Source organism: Cupressus sempervirens, chromosome 9 (assembly GCF_028749045.1).
Source record: "Cupressus sempervirens isolate cs-2001-9-10 chromosome 9, ASM2874904v1, whole genome shotgun sequence".
Classification (NCBI taxonomy): Eukaryota; Viridiplantae; Streptophyta; class Pinopsida; order Cupressales; family Cupressaceae; genus Cupressus; species Cupressus sempervirens.
This window is the reverse complement of record NC_143126.1, coordinates 438,553,704-438,567,673: the sequence shown is the minus strand read 5'-3', so window position 1 is coordinate 438,567,673 and position 13,970 is coordinate 438,553,704. Positions and strand designations below refer to the sequence as shown.

Below are 13,970 nucleotides of genomic sequence, written 5' to 3'. Positions count from 1 at the left end.
GTTGGAGTTCATAAATGGATGAATGAATGCAATATGTAATTAGATGTTAATGGAGAATTTAGATTGATATTAGGGGGAGGGGGGTGAGGCTATATGAGCTTCCACCTTCATGTGGTTGGCCTTGTTAAGTAGAGAATATTAAAGTATTCTTGAAACCAAGTGAAGCTCAAACTAACATACCTTCATTAATTAATCAATTTCATTCATTGTAGGTCTTTTCTTATAAGTGCATTTTGAATGTGGCACTATTAGGAAACTATCAAATAAAAAATTGGAAGGCCCGATACTCAACTTTTCTGGCATGATTGGGCTTTATTTTGAGTAAGTATTCTCTTTTTGAATGCATCAAATCTACATGGTTCCTCTTGCAGACATCAAGTTTGCAGTTCGAAATTGAGATTAAATCCTTTGTATATGAAAATTATGACATTGAGAAATACCATATATTTTATCTTTAATTCTATTATGGTTCTCTTTATTGGTGTTATGTTCATTGTTGCAGTTACGGTTATATTAAATCGAGACCACCTTCCACAATTGATGGGACATATTAGGAACATTGAAAATTTAATAGGTAAGATTTATTGGTATATTTCTACTTAACTTCTATTCATATGGCTTAAAAATGTGCATGAACTTCCAAATTACAAAATGCAACTTGAACTTGTGAATTTAAACTATTACTTCTACATAAGGATGCAAGGAGAAAATATAGTTGGACTATGCTAGATGTACTCTTGTTATCTACTCCACTAATGGGTTTGTGACATGGCTTATTTATATGTGTTATCAGTGTTGTAATGTCCCCTTTTTTACCATAGTGTTCAGTGGAATCTCTATAAGCTAGTAGTTATAAAATAAAGTCTTGTTGGCAATTAAGTTAGATTGGAGTCATTTATTTCTACAACTTGAAACTTTTTTGTCTTAGTTTTTTGTAATTGGACTTGCATAAATTCCCTTAGCATTTATAAAAAAATTGAGATTGTATATTAGGTTACAAGAGACTTCTTCTCCTAAATAATACTCTTGCGAACTACTTTTGTAACTCTAAGAAATAGTTTCAAAAATATTAGGAATGGAACAAACAAGTGTGAGATGACATATTCCACTAATAACTTGATAAGTGTTACTAGAATACTTTTTGTTTTTTCATTGATGATCTTTGATTAAATATTAATAGTTCAACTATTGGTCCCAAAAATATTTTCTTCAATGTTAAAATGAATGTTCTTGCATACACCAAACACACACATAGATTGACCTAACATGCTTTAAAAAGGTGTGATTAATACTTGGCCAGAATCTAAATTTGGTTTATAAGATATTAGATATCATAAATGAATAATAAAAATAATCTAGGATTTAGGATGTTATCCAAAATCAAACAATAAGAAATATAAAGATATGAAAAAGAGAATAGATTATAAATATGATGAAATAACCCCATAGAGAAGATGCATTTCCCTCCCTGGGACAAGAAGGCATTGAATTATCAAATATGAGGTGTTTCAATGATGATAATGACAAAAAACTATGATAATATATGATTGAAATATATAACAATAATGCATAATCAAGGGTTTGGATCCACTCTTTTTTCATCACCCAATCAGCAAAATCTAGATTCTACATAGACAAGAATTTGAAACAAATCATTAAAAATTAGAGAAAACATGAAGTACTACAATAAATATGAAAAATGAATAAATTAAATTCATGGGTAATTTTTCAAACCTTAATGCAAAAAACTACTCTCATGTCAAGAAATCATTTGTTAATATTGTATAAATCTCTCAACTTTCTTCGATTGTGAATTTTTCACTCTACTAGTGGTTTGTGAATGATTGTGGACATCTATGTAGAGATGATTCCCAAAAATGGAAATGTGATATATCAATGGGGAAAAGTAATCATGTAACTCATAGATTTCATCCATTTGATTTAAATGCAACTTGAATCTTACTTGCCTTAATTTCTATAGTTTGCATTTGCATGATGATTGTTTACAAACATCATGGGAAAGTTTATTAGAGAGTTTAGTGCTCCCCAATCACACTATAAAAAACTAGCACTATGACGAGAGGAAAAGGGGTTTAAAAATATACAATGAACATAGAATTATGTGCTCTAATAGTTGTGCTATAACAAACACAATGAGTTGCCAATATTACCCAAGTTGTTTGGCCTCTATATTCATGTTGTACCCGCTTCTTCCCTTGCTCATGCTTATATAATCCTAAGAAAGAATAAGTTTTCTCTTCCTCATCCTTTTTCTTCTTCTCCCTCTACAGAATATGATGTCAAATACTTCACACAAACTTTGGATCATTTTAGCTCCACTCCACACAACTATGACACATCTCAACAAAAAATATCTCATCAATTCAAATTATTGGGGTGGTGCTTCTTCCAAATCTCCTATCTTTGTGTATATGGGGAATGAGGGATTAATTGAATGGGTTACTCAAAAAAATGGATTTATGTTTGATATTTCTCCTCAATTCAAGGCCCTTCTTGTCTTCATTGAGGTATGTGTTGCTTTTCTTTGATCTACATTTCTACTCCATTATTGATAAATTCTAGCTAGAAAGAAGAGCATAGTCATTAAATCTCTAGAAATAAAAAACAAAGGTAACTACTATATAAATATCTCAAAAGTGTACATTATAAATTCTTCTTCAAAATATCTTGGATCTAAATATTACTAATGCTTCTTCAAAACATCTCAAATCTAATTCTTATTATCCATTATGAGGAAAAATGATTTTGTATATTTCTTGTTTAAAGTTTTGATTGATTAGGATGATTCATCTGAGATCAAGCTATCTTCCTCCATAAGATTCATCTATTAGTATAGTTTTTCATGAATCAATTAAATAGAAAAAAGCTTCAAATTTGTTTAAATCTAATAGAACAATGATATCTCAAGGTCATAAAATCTAAGAAATGTTTTTTTTTCATTAAGATCATGACTCATCTGAGATCACACTATCTTCTTTAATAGAACCTATTAATTGGAATGGGTTTGATGAGTCATTGGACCAAATCAAATTTTAAATTTTGTAGTTCAAATATGAAGAAAAATTACATCTCAAGCTCATGAAAATCTAAGAAATTGTTAAAATGATTCATTTTGAATCACACTATTTCCTTTAGTAGTAGTCATTAATTAGAATAGCTTGGTGAATATATGAGGCCTCACCCTAACCCATCATAGCATGGATATTTTATTTACATTTTGATATTCGAAACCTTGATATTTTGACAGTTATTTGAGACCTACATGGACAATGGATTGTTTTATCTATTGATTTTGATACTTCAATAGTGTTTTACATTATAATATGCACTAAGAACTAGTTATTGTTTATGAAATGATTGAACACAAATGGATGCAGCTTTATGACATGATACTGTCAAATTTTGATGCGATGCAAAATATTAATTTATTTTGATGATTTATGGTTTATAGATATATGCTAATTTGATTATGATGCTTTATGATGTGCAGATAAATGTTAATTTGATAATGATGACTTAGGACATGCAGATTTTGATATCTTAACATTTCAAATGGAATAATGGAAAAATATTAGGAAAGGAAATTTAATTCGAATCATGTTAATATGGGTATTATTATTATATGCATTTATGTTATATATTTTTATTTGACGCCCTTGGACTACTGATGCTCAAGTTTAATGTGCAGGAAGAAGAACCATGGAAATTCTTGGGGGAAACAAGTTCCAAACCTTGTGAACACAATTTAACCAAGGTGAATCTTTGGAAGATTCAAAAGCCTCATTGTGAAAGTATTTTTCTTTTTAATTGTATGGTTGCTTGCTTGTGAATATGTTTAATCATAATTTAGATGCATTAAGGACATGTCATGGTGAAGTGTAATGTATTTTAATGTGTCACTTGACACTTGTATTTGTCTATGTGTTGATGACATGTCACCTAGAGTGTTAGTCACAAGGTCAGTTGATCTTAGTCCTTTTGTTTTCTTCCAATTAATGTTTAAGTACACCCACTTGGGAGAGAGTGTTAGGATGGGTCACCATCATGTTGATTTTCGAATTTAAACTTGTTAGGGATTTTAGGGGGGCCTAAATGGGATCCTAAAGTGTTATTTTATTGATAAAAAGCCACCCAAATGATAGTATAACATGTTAGGGACCTAAATTCAACTATTTTAGTGATTACCTAACTTAGGGGACCCGTTAAACAAAGCCCTCTTGAACCAATTCTAAAGTTGGATTTTCCCCATGAGAGTACCCTTACAATCCCACTTGGTCAACTTTCCTTATTTTGGAGGAGAAATAATGTAAGAAAGGGGAGGCTTGATGTTTCTACTAAAAAAGGGTTATTAGAGAGTCTTTTTAGTGAAGGGGTGACAAATTAGAGGGTTGTTCACCCACTCTCCAATTTTAGATATAGTTAGACTTGGAGGGAGATTAAGGGAGCTCTACTAAAACTATCATTATCCTAGCTTGGACCAAGGTAGGTGTTTTTCAAACTATGCTTCACTTTCCTTTCTTCTTTCCTTTAGTATGGCAAATAAATCTATAAGTGTGAAGGTTTTGTTGATGGAGCATGCATTGTGCTTTAAATCTTGCATTGTGTGCTTTGGCATTTTGTTGTGTAAATGTGAATGTGTTATGTGTTTTTGAAGATTTCCTTTTGGGTTTTGTTGCCTTCTTTATTTTCTTGTTTTGAATGTGAGTGTTGAATGTATTAATGGGTGTGAAGGCTTCACTCACCCATGGAAGGGTAGAGAAGCCTTGGGTGTAGGGCATAGTTTGGCTCATCATTGCAGTTGAGAGAGTTACCTCATGATGAGGATTTGTTTTGTTTCATGGAGTATGGGCTTCATTGAAGCCATATACTTTGTTATTTTGGGAGATACAATTGGTTTTGTGTGAATAATTATGAGACATTTATGATTTCCTTGAGAGGCAAAATGCAATGGCAATATGTTGTTCATGTTTGGTTATGGCATCTCCTCTTTGAATAGCCCACCTTCACCTAATGTGAGATGATTCCAATGGTGAATCATTGTGCAAGCCATGGGAGGGAGTTGTTTTGTGTTTATGTAGTATTCATGCAATGGAAAATGATATATGCATGTAACCCATTTCGTTCGTGTTTGCCCTACTCAGTGGGTGGCTTCTTAGAAGCCTAGGTTGGGAGATGAGCCTCTATGGTTCTTTGTGTGGGTGTGTTATGTGCAAGTCTTGAGAAGACGATAGTCCAGTTAAAACAATAGTTTTAGTTCAGTAATTGATACAATAGAATTGGGTTGAGTGGTAAATTATGTTTAGCATCAACTTAAAAATTATTTTAGTTTTGATTATTATTTGCATTTAGGGTCTAGATTCAAATAAGGCTAGTGTTATGGTTAAATATCAAATTTTAATTTGTGTAAATGTTTGAGTGAATCATTTATTTAAACTTTAATGTTTAATTTGGAATGTGTTTAGGATTGAGTTTCACTTTGATTGTTATATTTAGGGAATATTTGGTTTAGAATTGGGGATAGGGCTCAATTTTCTTTAATACTCAATTACATATAGAGTTATAATTCAACGTATTTGATTGCCAAGATGACAATTCTAGTTGATCTATTCTTAAAAGTATAGTTGATTAGGCATTAAATTCATTTATTGTAACAATTTTTGTTGAATATGTTTGAAAATTAGGGTTAGGCTTTAATTTTGTATAAGGGTTTTGTAACAATTTTAGTTCATGCACTATCAAATTAGCCTTACAATTAGGGCTAAATCTTGAGTTCAACTTCATATTTAGCATCAAAGTTCAATAAATTAATAAATTTTAGGGTTAGTGTTTAATTTATCTTAGTCATAGGTTTACAAATATGTACACAGTAAGAGTTAGGGTTGGAGTATATATAAGTATTAGGGATTAATTCAACTGAGCTTAGGTTCAATGCTTGATTTGGTTTTGAATCATGTTTACTAGGGGTCATATTAAATTTAGTTCAATATATCCCATTCAATTTCATTTAGTTTAATGGTGGGGATTTTATTACACGTAAATTTAGAGTTATATAGGAGTTAAAACGATAGTTTTAATTCATTAATTTATACAATAGATTTGGGTTGAGTGGTAAATTATGTTTAACATCAACAACAAAATTTATTTTAGTTTTGATTATTATTTACGTTTAGGGTGGGGATACAATTAAGGCTAGGGTTATGTTTGGATACCAAATTTCAATTTGTGTCAATGTTTGAGTGAATAATTTATATAAGGTTTAATGTTTAACTTGGATTATGTTTAGGATTGAGTTTCACTTTGGTTTAGGGATACATTTAGAAAAAACAAGCACAATAAAAGAGTTATCATATTTTCCTATGGATGAATATTTATTGGATAAATGCCCTGATTTATGCAATGAGAAACAAGAGGATAAATAATAGAAATTGATAATTATGTAAATTGAACTATGAATTTAAATTTGCATATTATGTTTGAATTCATTAACAAAAAAAAGTAATTTTAAGAACAAAGAACTTCAACTTTTAAAAGAGAAAAATGAAAATGTCACATGTAGAACTTCATAGAATAGTACCTAATTTAAATTTCAAATCAAATGAGAAAATATATAAAAAATAATCAGACATACTTAAAGAATTTAATGCATTTATTTTAAATTCATATAATTTTATTAAATTTGTAAAATATTTAAAATATAAATTTAATTTAAAATATACTATTATTTTTGTATTGTAAAATATATAGAATGAATTTTAAAAATTATTTGAAACAATTATTTTTTTTACTTATTATTATGAAATCAAATTATATAAATGTTGACGGCTACAAATCTGCACATATGTCAAATCTAGACATAGGACTGGGCATGACAGAGCAAGGCAGCTACAAAGCAGGAATGTCAGAGATCATTGACGGTACGGGAGAGACAGAAGAAGATGGATGGAGATAAATAGAATGCATACCCAGCCAATCTTGGTAGCCATTGCCTTGAGCGTTTGCCATTTTGGCACATGTAACAAGGTCTTGTGGCAAGGATAAAGTGCTACCTTGGTGGAGATGTGACATGCCATAAAAAAATGGGTAAATACCCAAAATGTGTGTGGTGCTCCTCCCTAGGCGCCAAGGTGAGGGGGCATAAGCTCTTCCCTTAATTTAACACAAACTTCAAAGGCCAACTTGCTAGTCGACGCCTTCCCCTCAAACAAAAGACCACTTTGCAAGTGCAAGCCATGAATCTGAGTCACGTGCCTAAGAAGGCATTCGAATTGCAAGAGAGGAAAGAAATTTTGTGGGGGACGTGCATGCCTTCCCATGCCATCACACATATGGAGTTGTCCTCCCTCTCACTTTTTCATAAGGTTGACTTCTCCATTGCATTAACATCTCTCTTTTTTTGAATTTAATATATAGTTTCCTTGGCATCTCCTTTGGGTTTTGGAAGAAAGGGTCACCCCCTTAGTAATAAGAAATGAATAGGTGGCAAATGGAAGATTTAAAAGAATAGTTAGAGGTTGGTATATTTTAGTGAATAGTGGGGATAGGACAGGGTACTTAGTTTTTAAGGTAAAATATTTAAGAAAAAGAGGTTTGACTACATAGGTAATCACATGATAAGATTGATGTGTTAGGAGAATTTGATGGGGTATTTCCATTCTAAGATTATTATTTAATTCGGAGTTTTTCTTTTTTAAATGTAGGTGTCTATTGTTAAGTTTGTCTATTTGGCCACCACCCTCATAAGTTAATGAAAGCTATAGTTAATAATTAAATTATTATGATGTATGCAAAAATTAAATAATTAAAATAAATAAATAATAATGAAATAAAGGATTAAAAGTAAAATGGAATAATAATTAAAAAATAAAATAATTGTTAGAATAGAAAAAAAAAAAAGAATAGAGAAATAAAATAAAATAGAATTGTCAAATAAGGGCAATGATTCTCTAGAAAGTATCGTTGTATAGGAGTATGAGAGAATAAATAACCAAGGATCAATTTAAGATACCTAGGGGTAAACAACTAATTAAATTTTTAAAAAAATATCAAAGGATAAGGTGTAAGTATCCCATCTTAATATAGCACGTGATGAGTAGAGTTGCATAGTGCAAGACCGAAACATATAGGACCACTGCAAGGAAAATATAGTCCTTGATGCAAATATTGAAAACATTGCAACTGGATTTGGAAGTTGACTTTCACTTGCAATCAGAATGTTCTAATTGGAGGTGAAAGGATTATAACCAAAACATCCTTGTAGCTTAGTACTAAAATCAATGGTAATCTATTCAGGTGACCTCTCATAGAGAATTTGAAATCCAATTTTTGAATGAAACAAGAGTTCATCTCATCAACTAGCTTACCATATACAAATACTCATTGACTAGTCACCATTCGATAGAGCATAGATCTATACATAACATCTATAATTCATCCTAAAAAAAAAAATTGGTTGTGTTTTTACCTCATAAATTGGGCATGATAGAATCACTTGAACAAAACAAAATATAAGGTCCTCTTCTTTACTAGTATTGATTAATAAGAATGGTTTTGATGAACCACTTAATCAAATCAAATTCTAGGTCCAACAGAACAATAGTATGTTATGATCATAAAAAATATAGAGAATGTTTTTCATAGGCATGATAATTGCAAAAAAAAAAAATATAATTTTGTTTTTAGAATAAATTGTGGAAACCTATTTGTTAATATTTTTCTTTCATTGGGAAAACAAGATTTGACTATGGGTTTATATAGATTTTATTTTAGCACTGATACTATGGAGAATCAATGCCATATGGGAGTCAAGAAATAGCTTACAACAATGCCACCATAGTGAGCTATCTTAGTGTCTCTCAAGCTTTGGCTGATTTTGTTGTATTGATTACAAATCTGAAAAAGAATTTAACAGTAGTGCATTCACTAGTAGCTGTGTTTGGAGGATCTTATGGTGGAAGTGAGTTTGTTTCACTAATTTTTTGTTATAACTTTGAATTCCAATGATGAAACCATGTTTTTATGTCTAAAATATATAATGGGTTTGTAGTGTTAGCCACTTGGCTTGGGCTCAAGTATCCAGATATTACAATTGGGGCATTTGCATCATCTGCTCTTATTTTGGCTCTTGATCTCATTGTAGATCTAGCTAGTTTTGACAACATCATCTCAAATGATTTTAGGGTATTATCAATTATTTCTTCCATAGTTCATAACATTAGAATCCAAATTTTGGGTTATAATTTGTTTGTTCATTTTATCAACATTTCAGATTACATTTTGAAAGCAACAAATCATCAATTTTTTTCCTTTTCATTTTCATATTTCCCTGGTACTATAAGTGATTAAATAACATAAACAAAAATAGTTTAACTTAAAACTTTGTGCTTTATAGCTGAATTCTGATAATAGCATTACAATTTGATATGCTATGAAAAATATCCCCTGCTCATCATTATTTTTATGATTCAAAAATGCTATATACACTATACAATGAATTCAGGATTTTTTTTGAGTTTTGATAGAGTGAAGGAAAAAATTGCTTCAATGTGATTAAGAAGTCATGGAAGATATTGGAGGAGATGTCATCAACTCCAAGTGGTAGAAGATCCATCTAAGAATCTTTCAAACTCTGCAAGTAAAATTATAATTTTTGGTACAAATATTTTTTAATATTTTATTTTTTCCTATAAAAAAATTGTTCACATTGGTGTAGAGATAATGATATTGATAAGGTGGAAGGCTAGTTGGATACAACTTATTTTGAAGTTGCAAAAGTAGATTATCCAATCCCTACTAACTTCACATATTAATGACATTTTTTTCATTGATGATAGTTGATTAAATCTTAATATATTATTTTCTCTTGCATTGCAGTTAGTTCATGAACTACCTGATGGTCATGGCTAGACAATCTTTATAGCTACTACTGTTATTGTTGTTCTAACGCTATATTTTGAACCTGTCAACTGAAGTATGATTATCCAAGTAGATTATTATTTTGGAGTTGTAGAAGTATATTATCCAATCCCTGCTAACTTCACATATTAATGACATTTTTTTCATTAACAATAGTTGATTAAATCTTAATCTATTATTTTCTCTTGCATTGCATTCGGTTCATGAACTACCTAATGGTCATGGCCAAACAATAGTTATAGCTCCTACTATTATTGTTGTTTTGATGCTATATTTTGAACCTATCAACTAAAGTATGATAGTCATGCCAACAATTTTGAAGAGGTGATTATTTTATATTATAATGGATCTGAATTAGGAAAGACTAGAGAAGAAATAAATCTATATAGAGAACAATGACACGGGCATGCTTTATTTTACTCTTTGGTTAATTTGCATAAAGTAAACGTATTTTGAAGGTTAGAGTAAATTTGATTAGAGTTCAAACTTATCTTTTGTAAATTGCATCCCTTTTACTACTCTTTATTTGATTCATGACTTTTCTTATCTAATTCTTGTAGTATACTTAATGCGTAGACACAATCTAGAAAATAATGAATATGTATACTTAACGTGTAGGCACAAGGTAGGAAAGAATGAGAGTTTTAGAACAATTTCTCAATATATTATTCTAAATTTTTGATTTACAAAACTTTTATGAGTTTAAAAGTTTTGAATTACTAATTTATCACTCCCTCCTCTCATTATGCTCTTCAGAGTTAGGTTATGTTTAAATAATTTGTCATAGGTTTAATTAGAGTTTTCATTCCCCATTAAGTACATATTGAATGAAAATCCTTATTAATGTATCTTGACAAATCTGATTTGTCAACAAAATGCAAGGAAATGCTATTATGTGAGTACTCTAGCATTAGAGCTAAGTTTGTAGGTACATTCCTTCATGGGTGAGGTAGTGCTCTTATTCTTTCACATTTTCTTTCTATTATTTGACACATTTCTAAATTTATTTATTTTCTAGCACATCCATTTAGGAATGGAACAAGTTTTATTAGACTTATATTGGTTCTCACTAAAGTGTTTTAAATTTATATCATAGATCCTTGGAGTTACTTGATTAGGGAACAAGGGAATAGGTTTTTGGGATCGGGGCCAAGGGCATAAGTTTTTGGGTGGTAGGGGAACAACAGAAATGTGGTTTTGTAACTACATATGATACTTGAAAAATTAGTAGTGCAATCATTTAAGGTGCATTCAAGTGATTTTCAAATCAATAACATTTCCTTAATCCCATCTATGGATGTTGCCTACATAGTTGATTGTTCCCAGTTAGTCATGACAAATATGTTGTATCTTATGTGATATCACTACCAAATGAGTATTCTTCTTCATTTTATAATTCAAAAATTAGGTTTATTGTTGGATATTTTGGACTTCCATTCTAAAACTCTCCAAACAACTTGGCAACCAAATAGTAACACCTGAAGATAAATATCCAAACTAATCACTAACCAGATAATCATCAATGATTACTTTGGATATTTATCTTTAGGTAATTTTTTAAAAAAAATCATATTGGTCAAAAGTTTGAGCAATTCTAATCAGCATTGGTCAAAATTTTGACAAAACTTTGGTCAAAATTTTGACCAAAGCATTAATTAGGATGTCGTCATGGGTTTGGTTCCTAGTTGATTGAGGAGCCATTTTGACCAAGTTTAGTTAAAATATTGACAGACCTTCTCAAAAATAAAGGAGATAATTTTTTACCAAATTTGGCATTGACATTCTGACATTGACAAGGATTGATCAAAGTCTTGATGAGGCAAATAATGACAAGACAATTTGTAGATCGTTCAACTAACATAAGTATAAAATTTGACCAATTTTTTTTTTGAAAAAAGGGACCAATTCTATAGTTGTTTACATTGTGGAAGTGGATAAAAATAATGATGTATTCTATGTTATGTAGATTCCCTAAGTTCATTTCATGCCTTGGAAACATTGGAACAAACCATTTTTGTGTTTTTCTCATGTTGGTCTAGTTGTGGGGATTAGATCCTAAAGCCATAATTTGGATGAATTTGATCCTTAGGCCATGGGTGCTTGAAGAAGTTGATAGTATAATTTTCTTCAGCATGTGGAGGATTTGAACTAGTTATGACCTTGTGAGAAGGTTGGGGATTTGGTAACATTTTGATTTGGTGTTAGAGTGGTGTTGGTAAACAGATTTGTCACTGTGATCATTACTTCTGAAATTGACCCTGTTCGCCCTATGAACAGTGACAACTGTGCCAATAGTCGGAGAGCTTAAAACTTATCATTACTAGATTACAATCTTCCTCTACATCTAAGAGGGGAGGCTCCCTTGTATGATGTGTGTATTTGATTTTTAATAAAATATATTCAAACTTAAAGGTTAGAGAGAAAGCTATTGACAATGAATGCACCAAACGACTTCATAGCTTTGTTGCATAACTTAAACCACTAATAAGAATAATCAAGAACTACACTTGAAGGCTAGAATTAGCTCATTTTTTATTTGATCATTCACTAACATCTGTACCATACCTTGAAAACACTAATTACAACCAAAATCAATACCTAAATAGTTTAGACTTTGAAGAAAAGAGAATACAAAATGCATGTTCCTTTATTTCCTTGTACCAAGAACATAAGAAGAAACTAATGAAAAATACAACCTCTATACATACTTTCCAAAAATTGTCTTATCATAAAAAACATAAGTGTTCCCTTATTCCAAAATCCAAAAAGTCCCCTACTACATTGAGATTTAGGAATTTATAGCTATTCTAGCATAACCAACTTTTTGGGTTCATAACTACCTCAAAAGTTAGAGTTTATATATTTTGAAATGCATATTACAACAAACTGTAACCTTTTTAAGAATCCAAGTTTAATATTTTAACTTATGATTTGTACAAAAAGTGACATGTCTAGAACTTTAAATAATGCAATTTTAAAGATATTCATGTGATTAGTTTGTAAAAGTATCTTTCTATCTTCACATGCTTTTCTCATGCTTGTATAATCATCTCAACATCAACTCTCCATCCATTCCTTTCCTTTGTGGAATTTATAGTCACTTCATATGGAATCTAAATACTTGTCCTTATGTTATTCCAAATCAAAGAATCACATATTGTGGCAAGGTAGTAGGTTAGCTTCACACTTGCCACCTCTCCTATTTGATCACTTCACAACCACAAATCTACCAAAGCAACCTTCACATATATCTTGTGCTACCATTGTATTCTACCACTTGATTGGATTGACAATTATAATATGGACATGATGCTAATGATCTTGTCATATAATAAGTGTTTTGAATCAAATGTCACTACATGGATCACCTTGCAAGGTGGTGACCTGAAACCCCATGTGCACTTTGTGAGACTTATCTAGCATTAATCATTAGGACCAATAATCATCTTCATCATACCCTTGATTTATGATTCCACAAATTTATGTGTCTCCATGTCTTCAGGCTCTCTCTATATATTGATTTGGCACCACATTTCAAAGTTTATATATCTACTTCAATGTGTCTTGCGCAATCCTTCAAATATTGGTGTACACAGTTCTATTTACATTTTGTCAAGGGGTCGATAAGATGACTATCTAACATTTGATATCTCCATTATCTTCTATTACATAAAGATGATAGTACCCATTCACTTCCATCTTGTTGGCTCTTAAAAGTTAGATATTATGTCTAACCACTGACATACTGACACTATCAACTATGAAATATATTGCGCAACAACCTTCCTTAAGGTAGCTTTGTTAACAAAATGTCTAGTATTTCCAAGTCTTCGAATCTTTTAAAATGTCAAATCAGTTTTCATAGCTATGAGTTGGAATGAAAACTCCATCAAATGGTCTCTATGATTTTTCTATGGTTTAATAATCTCCTTTTGAAGAACAGCTATCATTACTTCACTTCTTTATAACTGTGTCATCCATAATTCTAGCATTGACAATGTTCTCCTTTATAGCATGGACAATCATGAATTGGAGGT

At 30.8% G+C, this 13,970-nt stretch overlaps 1 pseudogene; it reads left to right on the top strand.

The window, feature by feature from the left end:
• Positions 1 to 1,896: 1,896 nt before the first annotated feature.
• Positions 1,897 to 9,827, top strand: LOC149539183 (uncharacterized; annotated as a pseudogene).
• Positions 9,828 to 13,970: the final 4,143 nt, after the last annotated feature.